This window comes from Triticum urartu, chromosome 3A, assembly GCF_056163025.1.
Source record: "Triticum urartu cultivar PI428250 chromosome 3A, HENAU_Tu73, whole genome shotgun sequence".
In the NCBI taxonomy this organism is placed as follows: Eukaryota; Viridiplantae; Streptophyta; class Magnoliopsida; order Poales; family Poaceae; genus Triticum; species Triticum urartu.
Window position 1 is genome coordinate 374,731,981 of NC_141875.1, and position 16,220 is coordinate 374,748,200.

Below are 16,220 nucleotides of genomic sequence, written 5' to 3' on the forward strand. Positions count from 1 at the left end.
TAGAATCTATCACACTCGATCATCACGTGGTGCTTCGAAACAACGAACCTTTGCAACAGTGCACAGTTAGGGGGAACACATCTCTTGAAATTTTAGTGAGGGATCATCTTATTTATGCTACCATCGTTCTAAGCAAATAAGATGTAAACATGACAAACATCACATGCAAATCATAAAGTGACATGATATGGATAATATCATCTTGCGCCTTTGATCTCCATCTTCAAGGCGCGGCATGATCACCTTCATCAGCGGCATGACACCATGATCTCCATCATCATGTCTTCATGAAGTTGTCTCACCAACTATTATTTCTACTACTATGGTAACGATTAGCAATAAAGTAAAGTAATTACATGGCATTTTCATTGACACGCAGGTCATACAATAAATTAGGACAACTCCTATGGCTCCTGCCGGTTGTCATACTCATTGACATGCAAGTCGTGATTCCTATGACAAGAACATGATCAATCTCATACATCACATATATCATTCATCACATCCTTTTGGCCATATCACATCACATAGCATACCCTGCAAAAACAAGTTAGACGTCCTCTAATTGTTGTTGCATGTTTTACGTGGCTGCTATGGGTTTATAGCAAGAACGTTTCTTACCTACGCAAAAGCCACTATGGTGATATGCCAATTGCTATTTACCCTTCATAAGGACCCTCTTCATCGAATCTGATCTGACTAAAGTGGGAGAGATAGACACCCGCTAGCCACCTTATGCGTCAAGTGCATGTCAGTCGGTGGAACCTGACTCACGTAAGCGTACATGTAATGTCGGTCCAGGCCGCTTCATCCCACAATGCCGCCGAATCAAGATAATACTAGTAACGGTAAGCAAATTGACCAAATCATCGCCCACAACTACTTTGTGTTCTACTCGTGCATAGAATATACGCATAGACCTAGCTCATGATGCCACTATTGCGGAACGTAGTAATAATTCAAAATTTTCCTACGTGTCACCAAGATCAATCCAGGAGATGCTAGCAACAGGAGAGAGGGAGTGCATCTTCATACCCTTGAAGATCGCTAAGCAGAAGCATCACAAGAACGCGGTTGATGGAGTCGTACTCGTGGCGATTCAAATCACGGAAGATCCGATCCAAGCGCCGAATGGACGGCACCTCCGTGTTCAACACACGTACAGCCCAGGGACGTCTCCTCCTTCTTGATCCAGCAAGGGGAGAGGAGAAGTTGAGGGAGAGTTCCGGCAGCACGACGACGTGGAGGTGGAGCTTGTGGTTCTCCGGCACGGCTTCGCCAAGCACGACGGAGGAGGAAGAGGTGTTGGAGGGGGAAGGGCTGCACCAGGGGAAGGGTGCGGCTGCCCTCCACCCCCACTATTTATAGGGGGAAGGGAAGAGGGGGGCGCCCCCCCTAGATGCATCTAGAGGGGGGGGCAGGAGGGGGAAACTCCCCCCCCCCAAGCAGGTGGGAGGTGCCCCCTCCCCCTAGGGTTTCCAACCCTAGGCACCTTGGGCCCTTGGAGGGGGGGGCGCACTAGCCCACTAAGGGGCTGGTTCCCTCCCATATTCAGCCCATTAAGTCCTCCGGGGCATGTGGCCCCACCTGGTGGACCCCCGGACACCTTTCGGTGGTCCCGATACAATATTGATAACCCCCGAAACCATTCCGGTGACTGAAACTGGACTTCCCATATATAAATCTTCACCTCTGGACCATTCCACAACTCCTTGTGATGTCCGGGATCTCATCCGGGACTCCTAACAACCTTCGGCAACCACATACAATTTCCCATAACAACTCTACCATCACCGAACCTTAAGTGTGTATACCCTACGGGTTCGGGAACCATGCAGACATGACCGAGACATCTCTCCGGCCAATAACCAATAGCAGGATCTGGATACCCATGTTGGCTCCCACATATTCCACAATGATCTCATCGGATGAACCACGATGTCGGGGATTCAACCAATCCCGTATACAATTCCCTTTGTCCATCGGTATGTTACTTGCTCAAGATTCGATCGTCGGTATCCCCATACCTCGTTCAATCTCGTTACCGGCAAGTCTCTTTACTCGTTCCATAATGCATGATCCCGTGGCTAACTCCTTAGTCACATTGAGCTCATTATGATGATGCATCACCGAGTGGGCCTAGAGATACCTCTCCGTCATACGGAGTGACAAATCCCAGTCTCGATTCGTGCCAACTTAATAGACACTTTCAGAGATACCTGTAGTGCACCTTTATAGCCACCCAGTTACGTTGTGACGTTTGATACACCCAAAGCATTCTTGTGGTATCCGGGAGTTGCACAATCTCATGGTCTAAGGAAATTATACTTGACATTAGAAAAGCGCTAGCAAACGAACTACACGATCTTGTGCCATGCTTAGGATTGGGTCTTGTCCATCACATCATTCTCCTAATGATGTGATCCCATTATCAACGACACCCAATGTCCATGGTTAGGAAACCACAACCATCTATTGATCAACGAACTAGTCAACTAGAGGCTCACTAGGGACATGTTGTGGTCTGTGTATTAACACATGTATTACAGTTTCCGATTAATAGAATTATAGCATGAACAATAGACAATTATCAAGAACAAGGAAATATAATAATAACTATTTTATTATTGCCTCTAGGGCATATTTCCAACACATAATACATCATCTCATAACTAACTCTTTAGTCACTTTGCTTGCAAGCTTCTTGTGATGTGTATTACCGAGAGGGCCCAGAGATACCTCTCTGATAGACGGAGTGACAAATCCTAATCTCGATCCATGCCAACTCAATAGACACCTTCGGAGATACCTGTAGAGCATCTTTATGATCACCCAGTTACGTTGTGACGTTTGATAGCACACAAGGTATGTCACAGCCCTAGCTTAGTCTTGCCTGTCATTGCATAATCTCCATGCATCATGTTTAATTTTTGTTAAACTTGAAATGGGGATGTTCAAACCCTAGCACCAAATAGAATTCAACCAGGCTCAATTTGAAATCGTTTCAATGAACCCAAAATGCCCTTCTGAAAAGTTCATCATTTTTGAATTGGTCCAGAACCTCTGCCAAAAATGGTCCATATTTTTCTAGGACACTTTGGATTTTTGAATTAATTCATAAGTATTTAAACTTGGACATTTAAATCTTATAAATATTTTTAAATGTCCAAATAATCCTAAAAGTAATTTAGGGCTGTTGGGAAATATTTCAAAGGTGCCCAAAATTATTTTCAGGATTTTACCAAGTGGTTTAGTATTTTCACTAAATAAAAAACAATAGCAGAAAATAGAAAAACATAAATAAAAAAGAGAGAGAATACCTGTGTTACCTGCGGCCCAACTACTGTGCAGCCACCTGGCCTGTCACTGCTGGCCCAGCCCACCAGGGGCTCCCGTGTCTTCTTCCTCCTCTGCCAGGAGGACAAACAGGTGCGTGGCGAGCGCCGACGCTACCATGACCACCTCCTGCTTCCCCGGCCCCTCCTAGCGATGCCACGACGATGCCCCGCTCCCCTCTGGATCTTTCCCCCTTGTAGTGCGCTCTCTCCTCTCCCCTGGTGGTCCCTCTCTTGCACTGCCGAGCGCCACCATCACCAACGTCGCCGTCCGCGGCGGCCACAGTCAACCCCTTGCCCCTCTGCCGTGCCCATGAGCTCCGCGCCGTCGTCCTGCATCGTCTCCATCAGCCACGCTTCGACGGATTCCCTGTGAAGCCGCCTTCGCCGTCGTCTTCAACTCCGGGCACCGGAGATCGCCACCGCCGCCCCGTCGACTCCAGAACCTCCACCAAGCTGCCGAGCCCTCCGTCCGACGCGATGTGAGCTCTTGATCCGTTTTCCCCTTTCAGAGTTGTCCCTCGCGTCCTACAGTCGTCGCCCCACGAGCACCGAGCTCCGGCCATCACCATGGCCGACAAGCCTCGCTCTCCCAAGCTCTTCCGTTCTCTCCAGTAGCACCCATGTGCTCGCAGGTTCCCCAGGAAGACGTGTAACCCTTTGGTTGGTCCCCCCCGTGCACCACAACGTCGGCTACGTCATGCCCGTGGCTCGGCCGTCGCCAAAGCTCGTCGCCGGCTATGCTCCCGGCGTCTCTGCGCCCCCCTGACGCGTCCCTGGATGCACATGATCGCCAGCTACCCTAGGGCCAAGCAGCGCCCCTGGCCGATGCCTGTAGCACCGTCCCGAACGGACACCGTCACGCTAGATCATCGCCGGCGGCCAAGTTCCGGCCGGCTGACGTGGCCCTATAATTAGGGCCTAATCCACCCACTAATTACCCACCACGGTCACTAACAGCCGGGCCCCACCAGTTTAATTAACCTACTAATGAAATTAGTTAGACTTAATTTGATTCCAGTGGACCCACACGTCAACATTGACTCTGTTGAGGTGGTGTTTGACCGGACCCACCTGTTTGTGACTCGAGCCAGCACCAAGACACTGACATGCGGGTCCCATTGGTCAGTTTGAACTGATCGACCCCTGTTCAATTGCTAACATCACACCGATGTCATCGTGACGCAATAAATCATTTACTAGATTTTGTTTATTTCTAAAAAACCAGAAAAATCCAGAAAATGACTTAAACTTAAAAAAATCATAGAAATTCAACCGTAGCTCAGAATGAAATAATTTATATATGGAAAATGATCAGAAAAATATGAAGAATCTGTTTATGCCATATTCATGCATATTTGAGCAAGTTAACATCACTCTTTAGGACAAACTAAGTGAATGTCATTTGAATATTAACTCATGGAGTTTGAATTTGAACCTAGGGTTCAAACCAACTTCATCTAATATGGTTGCTAGTTGCATTAGCTCAATCAACAGCATATTGCCATGTCACATTCATGCATCACATTGTTGCATTGCATTGATTGTGTTTCCTCTCTGTTGCCGGTAATTGTCCCCCTTCAGTAGATGTTGTTCCAGCGATGAGTTCGATGACACTGATGAAGAGATATACTATCTTCGGAAGTGCCAGGCAAGAAAAACCCCCTTGTTCATTCCGATACAATCCCACTCTCTCGCTTCTGCTCTATTTTACTACATTAGGACAACAACGATTCAACCGTTACATGCTGCGGTAGTTGAACCCCTTTCCTCTGCATGACCTGTCATTGCCACAGTAAATAGATGAAACCCACTAGTATGAGTAGGAGTTGTTTAAGCCCTGATGTGCCTACTCATTCATGCTTGTTTTTCATGCCTGCTACTTCTTAGAGTTGTGTCAGGTCTGATTCATCGGGGATGAATTGGAAAGTTGTGAACATGTCCTACTGTTGAGAGCTAAGTGTGTGAACACGATTTGGTAAAGGTACCGGTGAGAGGCCATGTAGGAGTACATGGTGGGTTGTCTCATTGAAACCATCCTTAGGAACCGACTTCTGTGTTTGTGATCCATGAACAGCTACTACCACGCGTTGGGCCCGAAACCAATGGACCCTCTCGACTTATTAACCGCCTTAATCTCTGTCCAGGAGTTGCAACTAGTTTTTGGTGTTTGTAGGATATGTGTTGGAGGCCATGCATAGTGCTGACCCTAGGGGTGGGCTATGATGTGGTAGATACACCGTGGCACGGTGTGCCGGGCGCCCGTTTGGTGTCTCGGGAACCCTACACATATCATTTGGGGCTGTGAGCGAAACCCCGACCGGATCTCCTCACGGAGGGAACCCGAATAGGCGATAAACCTGGACTAGAGACTTGTGTGGTTAGTCAGGTCGTGGCCGACTCCCTCGCCAGGCTTCTGCTTGAAGGTTGCCGAGATACATGATGTGTACATGGTGGTAAGTGGCGAGAGCGTGTGTGAAGAAGTACACCCCTGCAGGGTAAACATGATCTATTCAAATAGCCGTGTCCGCGGTAAAGGACTTCTGGGTTGCCTGTACAATTCATAGACAAGTGAAAGTGGATACTCTAAAATGTGCAAGATAAGCGTGAGTGCTATGGATGGCGTTCTCGTAGGGAGACGGGAGCGGATCCATAGTGGTGTATTGATATGGTGAATATGTGGACTCGTGTGCGCCACCTCAAAAGAGTTATCCGCAGTCATAGTACAGGATAGCCAATGAGTCAAAGCTAGCTTGCTGTAGTTAAACTCCACCATCCCTTTGTTGATAATGATGCATATGTAGTTAGTTCTGATGTAAGTCTTGCTGGGTACATTTGTGCTCACGTTTGCTTAATTATGTTTTTACAGAGAAACTTCAGTCTCACTAGTAGTTCCACGTGGACTTCGACGTTTAGCTTGTTACCTCAGCTATGATCTTGTGCCCTCGGCTGGATCTTGTAGATAGTCAGGCTTCTCAGCCTTTTTCATTTGTAGTTGTCTGTACTCAGACAAGTTAAGCTTCCGCATGTGCTTGTTGCTTGTATGCTCTGTATGTGGGGTCATGAGACCCATGTTTGTAATACTTGGCTCCTCGGAGCCTAATGAATAAATACTTTGAGTTGTAGAGTTTTGTTGTGATGCCATGTTGTATTTGCACATATCGAGCATATTGTGTGTATGATTTGAAATGCTTGGTATGTGTGGGATCCAACAACCTAGTTGTCTATATATCCTTGGTAGCCTCTCTTATGGGGAAATGTAGTCTAGTGCTTCCACTGAGCCATGGTAGGTTGCTACAGCCCGGTTTACCGGAGTCCTGCTAGCCCAGTTGCTACAGCCTGAAATCACTCGCAGATGACCGACACGTTCATCGCTGGGTCATGTATGCCTGTCCCTATAAGTTAGTGCCACTTTGGGTTCACGACGAGTCATGTCGGCCCGGGTTCTCTGTCATATGGATGCTAGCAACACTATCATATACGTGAGCCAAAATGCGCAAATGGTCCCGGGCCAGGTAAGGTGGAACCCGTGGGAATACCGTGCGTGAGGCCGCAAAGCGATATGATGTGTTACATGCTAGATCGATGTGGCTTAGGATCGGGGTCCTGACAAGGTATTCCTCTGATATCCGGGAGTTGCATGATGTCATAGTCGAAGGAATATGTATTTGACTTTGAGAAAGCAATAACAATAGCAATAAACTGAACGATCATATGCTAAGCTAGCAGATGGTTATCAAGTGACAACACTAGTCTATGGTTAGGAAACCTTAAAGATCTTTGATCAACGAGCTAGTCTAGTAGAGGCTCACTAGGGACACTGTATTTTGTTTATGTATCCACACATGTATTTAAGTTTCCGATCAATACAATTCTAGCATGAATAATAAACCTTTATCGTGAATAAGGAAATATAATAATAGCAACTTTATTATTGCCTCTAGGGCATATTCCATCAGTCTCCCACTTGCACTAGAGTCAATAATCTAGATTACGCTGTAATGAATCTAACACCCATGGAGTCTTGGTGTTGATCATGTTTTGCATGTGGAAGAGGCTTAGTCGATGGGTCTACTACATTTAGATCCGTATGTATTTTGCAAATTTCTATGTCTCCATCCACTACAAAAAATACACTTTCGTGATGATACGTGCTTGTCACAGTAGGTCATGTTTTGTGTCATGCATGTACATCCATGACGATTTTATGACAGAATCAAGATAGTCATACCCGTGCTGTCGTAGAAGTGTTCCATGAAAATACCAAAATTATCATCACAGAAGTTTCCACTTCCATGACGATAAATGGCACGTCATGGAAGTGCTTTCGTCAAGGGTAACCAACATGTGGCATCCACCATAACAGGTCACTGTTAAGCTATCGGGTTCGGGTTTGGATCCGATAACGCGTTAACAGCCCAGACCAATGGGGATTTTCCATGTGTAAAATTCTCAATGGCCAGAGGAACCACATGTCGGCTCACTATTGGGACAGATGTCATCCACTCATTGGACCGGAGGCGCCTATGATACGTCAACACATGGCACATCCCAACAGAGGCCCATTCCGGTGAAAAGGCCGGGCCCGTTTGACTTGGTTAAAAGGTAGTGGGACGGCCCACGGAAAGCATGTTAGCGACTTGTTTGCATATAGCCCATTTACAACCCGCTAACTCACGCCCCGTTATGGCCCATCCGAATTAGGCCCAGTAGTGTCATCTGGGCCATCTAATATGATTCCAGCCCGTTGTAACTTCCGGCCCTTGTAAGACCCATGACGTCTTTTGGCCCATACGAGGCCCTTTTTAACTCTGGCCCGTTAAAGCCCCAAGGTGAAATTGGCCCATAATGAACAGTGTATCGCTTTATGCCCATTAATGGCCCATTATTCCATTGGCCGTTTCCAGCCCGTGTTAACTTTCGACCTTCTAAGGGCCCATTTATTCTTGGGCTCATTTCCAGAATTCAGTTACTTACGGTCCATTACTGGCCTATTCTGCTTGTGGGCCAAATTCAGCCCATGGTTACAGTCGGCCCGTTTGTGGCCCGTTAACCTGTTGGGTTGTTTTCATAGCGTCATCAAATACGGCATATTAATGGCCCGTTATGGTCGGGCCATAAACATACGATTTCCACTCTGGCCCATTTACGACCAATTTTGCAGACCGTTATTGGTCCATGAATAGTACAACCCATGTTTGGCCAAATGATTATACGGCCCGTAGAAGGCTCATTGATTATATGGCCCGTAGAAGGCTCGTGGATCCTATGGCACGTAGAAGGACCATGGATCCTATGACCCGTAGGAGGCCCATGGCCACTACAGCAGGTAGCAGGACCATGGCTACAATGGTCCATATGTTGCCCATGGTTATTGTGGCCTAGTTATAAAAATAGGTTATTGTGGCCACTAGAAAAACACGGAAAAAGAACTGCAGTGACTACAAGCAAACAACTAAACAAGACAATAAGGAAATAAATAAGCAAGCAACTAACGCTAGGCTATTACGGCTATTACACATATTACATCCACTGGGCATCAAAGTCTGTCACCAGTGCAAATATAGGGAACAAAGCAGCATATTACATACACTGGCCGTCTAAATTGGCCACCAGTGCAAATAAACGCGGTAGCAAAACAAGTCCATAATTGCAACAACTTCAGAAGAGCTCAAGAAATGTTATCCTAGGCATCCACCATGCTGGCAATAAGCTTAGCAAGCTTATTAGATTTCTCCTGTTTGGTGCTAAAATCCTCCAATGCTTGCTGTTGCACCAGAACATATGCATCTGAATTCTCCAAGGACTTCCATAGTCCTTCGGCTTCTTGTCGCAGCATAGCTGATCGATGTCTTTCAGCTTGTAGTTAAGACTCAAGAAACCGAACGGATTTAGACAGTGAGTTCGAGTAGCTTGTGCCAGCGGTAGTGGCCAGTAACTCGAACACTACACCAAGACATTACTTTGGGGTTGTCTCACTGTCTTCAAGATAGTTTTCCTTAGCTGTTTTATAAGCTTTGTTGGAGACCAACAAGGATGTCTCACTATCATGAACCTTATCTGCATTACTTCCTTTACCATTGCTTAATAAGCTACTCTTCCCCAATATCCAGTCAGCATTCTAAAAGAAGAAACAAGCAGACACATAACATGTTTAGCATGTAGTATATGAAATTCATTTCGGTGAACCAGTTCATTAGTAAGGTAGACAAGATTAAACTACCAAGTCTTCTATTGCCAAGTAGTACATAATAAAAGCAACAAACAAACATATATCTATGTCCTATGGTTATCGTATTGTCTTGCCAAATCAAAATAGAGACACGGTTCAAATCATATCAGTTCAAGACAAAGCAGCATTGAAATAATACAAAGTGTGGGAAACTACACAGCACAACAAGATTTCAGATGGGTACCACGGTTCTCCATGTACAACAACACTATTGGCTCTGTTGTGATGCTAGTAATGTGCATGATATGAGAAGTCAACTATATACACAATTGAAATTGAAATCAACATGGCTATTTATAAGAGGAAACCCATTAATGAAACATGCTTAAACATACCAGTTGTGCCGTTGGAGTTTCGACTAGATCCCTCAATTTAAAAATAAGTTTGTATGAGTAAATACAGTGATACAAGAGCAAATCAGTATGCACGATAGCATTGGAATCTTAAATGAGAACAGTTGGTCTTCAGGTTTAAGCACTTGTTCTACAGGAACATAGTATAGTAAGAGGCAGGCATATAGTACTTAGAAATAAAAAAATGAGCTCATAGACACTACTGCAGGAGACTGCTAACGCGACACTACGATCAGAGACCCTTTACCGAAACTGTGTGTGATGCAATAATCGCAAACGGTGGTGTAAAAAACCCGTCAAAAACGGTGCAAAACGTTTGCGATGATGTATGCATCAAACACGGTTCAGGTTTTAGTTGCGTGTGTGATGAAGGGCATACGGTTAATCCTTTCAAACTATTTGCGATGAGGCATAACAACAGAAACGGGCAGCCATAACAATGTGCGTGCGATGCAGGACACACGATTAATCCATTAAAACTGTTTGCGATGAGGTAGAACAACAGAAACGGGCAGCCATATCAATGTGTGTGCGATATACGACATACGGTTAACTCGGATGAACTGTTTTCGATTAGGGAACACAACATAAACGGTTCAACTTAACAAGATGAGTGTGATATGCAGCATATAGTCACTATAAAAAAAGACACATCCGTGACATTTTGGGCCGAACGAATTTTTTTTCTGTCATACATATGACACTTCTATGACGATAATTGTGACAAAACCCGGTATCATCATAGATGTGGTGGGCTCCTACTTCTATGACAAAAAATCATGACAGAAAATGGGCTTATTGTCCTGGGCGGGCCGGAGACGAAGCTGCATGACATTCTTTGGGCCGTCCATGACGAAAAAAACCGTGGTAGAAGCGAGGGGGAGGAAAATTTCAGGGTGTTCCCGGTTACGGTGGGAGGTCGGGGGCCGAGCGATGCGCGTTCCTCTCGTACACGTACGCGCGTGTGTGCGAGGCATTGGCTCTAACTGAACCCGAGCGAGGTGTTGGGCTCTAACTGAACCCGAGTGATTGCACTGCAGGCTACGCGTTACTGAACCCGAGCGATCGATCGATGGCTGTTAACTGAACCCGATCAAGCAATTCCTTGGCTACTGCTGCTAACTAAAGCCGATCGATGGGATGAACAGTGAGCGTTGCGGGGGGGGGGGGGGGGGGGGGTTGGATGAACAATGAGCGGTGGCGTTGCCTCTGGATGAACAGGACCCCGTGGTGTGGTGGAGGACTGGATGAACAGTAGACGGTGGAGGGGTGCCCGTGGAGGGGTGGATGAACAGGACCCCGTGGTGTGGAGGGCAGGATGAACAGTAGACGGTGGAGGGGTGGTTGAACAGGACCACATGGTGTGGAGGGATGGATGAACAGTAGACGGTGGAGGGGTGGTTGAACAGTAGCCGGTGGAGTAGCGCGCGGTGGAGGCTGGATGAACAGGAGCCTGTGGAGGCTGGAGGAGGTCGACGGTGGATGAATAGTAGCTCGTGGAGGCTGGAGGGGGCGACGGTGGAGATGAACAGTATCCCGTTGAGTCCCGTTTTGCGGTACGCCACACCCCTCCCGATGAACAGGACCCCCGTTTGGACCGTAGCGCTCCAACACAAGTCCGTTTCCTCCATTTTGCGGTACGCCACACCCCTCCCGATCAACAGGACCCCCGTTTCGACCGTAGGAGGTCCGTTTCCTTCGTTTTGCGGTACGCCACACCCCTCCCGATCAACAGGACCCCCGTTTCGACTGTAGGAGGTCCCTTTCCTCCGTTTTGTGGTACACCACACCCCTCCCGATCAATAGGACCCCCGTTTCGACCGTAGGAGGTCCGTTTCCTCCATTGTGCGGTACGCCAGGCCTGGTTTCCATCACCTCTTCCGTCCAAGCCCTCCCGATGAACACGACCACACATTCCGTTCCGACCGATGAACACGACAACGACTCTGTTTCTTCATTCCGACCCAGCCATGTACACGAGCCCTCGCCGTACGTATGCGCGAGTAGGCGTTCGAGACCCCGCCCGTATGTACACATACGTGGCCGTATCTTCTTTCTTGCATCGTGGCCGCTGTACGTACGTGTACATGCTACGTGCGCGCCTCTACTACGACACGTGCACGCCTCTACTACGACACATGCGCGCCTCTACATCAACCAGTATGTACGTACACGTTCGCGACCAGAATGACAACGCCACATACGCTTCGACCAGGTGGGTCCCGACTGTCAGACACTTCCTTGCCTGCGAAGATGTAGCTGGTGGGTCCCAGCAGTCAGGGGGCGAATCGTTTTTTTTGTCTAGACGCACTTCCTTGCGTGTGAAGATGTAATTGGTGGGTCCTAGTAGTCAGGGGGGGGGGGGGCGAATCGTTTTGGTTTTTTTGCCCGGACGCACTTCCTTGCGTGCGAAGATGTAGCTGGTGGGTCCCAGCAGTCAGGGGGGTGAATCGTTTTTTTTGCCCAGACGCACTTCCTTGCGTATGAAGGTGTAGCTGGTGGGTCCCAGCAATCAGGGGGGAAACATTTTTTTCACGAAATACGGTGGCCCGTCTGGTGGGTCCCTACTGTCAGGTGGAGGAATCATTATTTTCCGTGTAATAAGGAGGCACTTCCTTGCTGCCGCCGTGGACCCAGCTGTCAGCCTCTCCACGTACAGTCCACGTCCGATGGAAGTCGTTCCTTGACCACGTTGACCACGCCGCGCCGAGAGCACCAGGGCAGTGGACGACGGCGAGGCCTAGGAAGGGGACGAAACAGAGGCAGGGAAGACTCGGCAGTTGTTTCCCACGCGGAGGGGAGTACGACTGTACGAGGGTTTACTGGTTCGTCTGCCGTCGCCGAAGAATAACAGCAGGTGTGGGTGAGTAGAGGGATGGCTAGGCCAACGATGGGAGTATGGCCAAGCGGTGAGGCCTGCGCGGCAGCATAGCCGGCCGCGAGGAGGAGGGAGCAGGCAGTCCCGCCGGCGCTTGTTTGAGCGGCTGGAGTAGGAAGAGCAGAGATTGAAGAAGCACGACGGCCGTTGGATGGACATCGAACAGTCAGTGCTTGTGCGTCAACCTTTTTTTAGGAAAGCCTCAAATCTGTGGAAAATAGCATACAACCCATCTGCCATTATTTCTAATAATTTACAGCCCATTTGCTAATTCTTAAGGTCTTTTTTGGAGCCCATATTCTTTTTGTTAGCATTGCAGCCCATATTGTGGGAACGGTTAAAAAATTATACGAAATTTTGCATATTTTGGTGTGGTCCGAACTGTTTTTAATCCCGAAATTTCGACTCACATTCAAACTGATTTTAAAAATAAATGTATATCAATATAAAATCCAACAAATTCTCCACGCATAAAAATTAATGTAATTTAAAATCTTGAAATGAAAAAAAGATATTTGAAATGAATTGCTGGTTTGATGTGTTTTAAAAATGTACAACCCATTTCTTATTACTGATGGGCCATTTTCTCGGCCAGCCGAATGAAAGCTCTCCTCGTCTTGAAAGATTTGCAGCCCAACAGGTCTGACAAAGCGACTTACTTGGCAAATCACAAAAAAACTGGGCTGTGGCCGTGGTCCCAGCTATCAGCCTCTCCACGTACAGTACTCTTCCGATGGAAGTCGTTCCTTGACCACGTTGACCACGCCACGCAGAGAGCACCACGGCGGTGGACGATGGCGAGGCCTAGGAAGGGGACGACGTGGCAGTGGAAGCCCGCGCGGAGAGGACTACGAGGTTCACTGGTTCGGCTGCGGTGTGAGGCTGCCGTCGCCGCAGGGCCTGGCCAGCGGTGGGAATAGTAGGGGGCGGTGAGGCCTCTACGGCAGCATAGCCGGCCAGGGGAGGCAGGAGCATGTGGCACGACTAGCGCTGCTTTGGGCGGCTGGAGCAAGAAGACCAGAGGTTGAAGAAGCACTACAGCCGTTGGATGGACATCGTACGGTCACTGGAGCTAGAATCGTTCATATTGACTAAGTTGACAAAGCCCTTCGTCCCCGTCAACTTAGTAGGCCCACAAGTCAGCCTCCCAGCAAGGTGGGTCCCAGCTAGCCGAGGGAGTATTCATTTTTTTGTGCGTAATAAGGAGGCACTTCCGGTGGGTCCGAGCTGACAGCGGGGGGAACGTTTTTTTCGCGAAATACGGTGGCCCGTCCGGTGGGTCCCAGCAGTCAGGGGGAAATGATTTTTTTCACAAAATACTGGTGGCCCGTCCGGTGGGTCCCTGCTGTCAGGTGGAGGAATAATTATTTTCCACGTAATAAGGAGGCACTTCCTTGCGGCTACCGTGGACCCAGCTGTCAGCCTCTGCACGTACAGTACTCTTCCGATGGAAGTCGGTCGTTGACCACGTTGACCACGCCACGTCGAGAGTACCAGGGCGGTGGACGACGGCGAGGACTAGAAAGGGGACGACTCGGAGCCGGGGAAGATGCAGCAGTGGATGCCCACACGAAGATGAGTACGAGGGTTCACTGGTTCGGCTGCGGTGTGAGGCTGCTGTCGCCGCAGATTAACAGAGGGTGTGGGTGAGTAGAGGGATGGCCTGGCCAGCGGTGGGAGTAGTAGGGGGCGGTGAAGCCTCCGCGGCATTACAGCCGGCCATGGGAGGCAGGAGCACGCGGCACGACCGGTGCTGGTTTGGGCGGCTAGAGCAAGAAGACCAGAGGTTGAAGAAGCACTACGGCCGTTGGATGAACATCGTACGGTAACATGAGCTAGAATCGTTCAGATTGACTAAGTTGACAAAGCCCTCCGTCCCCATCAACTTGGTAGGCCCACAAGTCAGCCTCCCACTATGCTGGGTTCCAGCTGGCAGGGGGAATATTCATTTTTTTGTGCGTAATAAGGAGGCACTTCCTTTCGTGCAAAGATAGCTGGTGGGTCCGACATGTCAGCGGGGGGCACTTTATTTCGCGAAATACAGAGGCCCTTCCGGTGGGTCCCAGATGTCAGGTGGAGGAATCATTATTTTGCGTGTAATAAGGAGGCATTTCCTTGTGTGCGGCCGTGGACCCAGCTGTCAGCCTCTCCACGCACAGTCTACTTCCGATGGTGTCGTTCGTTGACCACGTTGACCACGTCACGCCGAGCGCATCCAAGGTGGTGGACGACGGGAAGGCCCCGGATAGCAACGAGCCAGAGATGGGAAGACGCGGGAGTAGAGTCGCAGACGGAGAGGTGTACGAGGGTTAACTGGTTCTAGTGCGGTGTGGTTCGGCAGTCTGTGGAGAAGAATAGGAGGTGTGGAGGGGTGGAGGGATGGCCTGGCCAACAGTGGAGTAGCGCTTCATAGCGAAGCGTGCTAAGCAGAGCTGCTAGCAGCAGGAGGCGGGAGGTGGTCCCGGCGGCGCTGGAGGAAGAAGACGAGAGATTGAAGATGGATGCCTGTCGTTGGATGTAAATCCAACGGCTAACATGTCAGAATCATTTGTTGACTAAATTGACAACGACTTGCATTGGCTTCGACCTATTGGCCCACATTTCAGCCTCAAAAAATGTGGCACGTATTCAACCCATTTTTTCAGAATTTACAGTCTTTTTTTTGCACGGTAGAATTTACAGTCAATTTGATCTTTTTTTTGAATTACAGCCATTAGCTGGGCTGGGTGAAAAAATAATGTAGCGTCCATGTGGCCCGTTTATTTTATTTCCTAAAAAATTACAGGCCATTTGCACTTTATCGAAATACACGATTTTGCTGGGCTGATTCTAATTATAATGTTGGGTTGGGCCAGCAATGTTATCAAAAAATAAAAAGGGGCTGAGCACTTTGTTATAAATATATTTAAATAATAAGTGATATTATTACATTCGTCCTTAAATCTTACCAAGCTTTTGTACACAATCACTAGGATTTTCGTGCCAAAACAATCCACGATTTTATTTGTTAAGAAATTATTTTTATAAGTCAATAAGATGTGGGATATTGTGTTCTTACATTTGTAAGTATCTTTTAAATATATGATGACAATAAAAATAATATATAATAACATATGAATTTTTTTTCAGAAAAACAGGGAGCATCTCCCCGGTTCCATTGCTGAGAACGAAACCACAACATATTCTGATACAGCAGCTCAAAGAGCAGTTCAAAAGCAAAGGTAGAAAAGCTACAAACTAGGGGGTGGATGAACAAGTTCTCTGAATAATACAAATCACCCGAGCGGTGCCAAAGGCAGAGGATAGAGCACTCAAATGACACAAGGAGGGTCCAGCGAAGCCTTCATGGTCTTCAGCCAAGGGGCCGTGTCAGCCTGCGGCGACCAGTAAGCAAGCGGAGAGACCGGGCTGGAAGGCGTAGC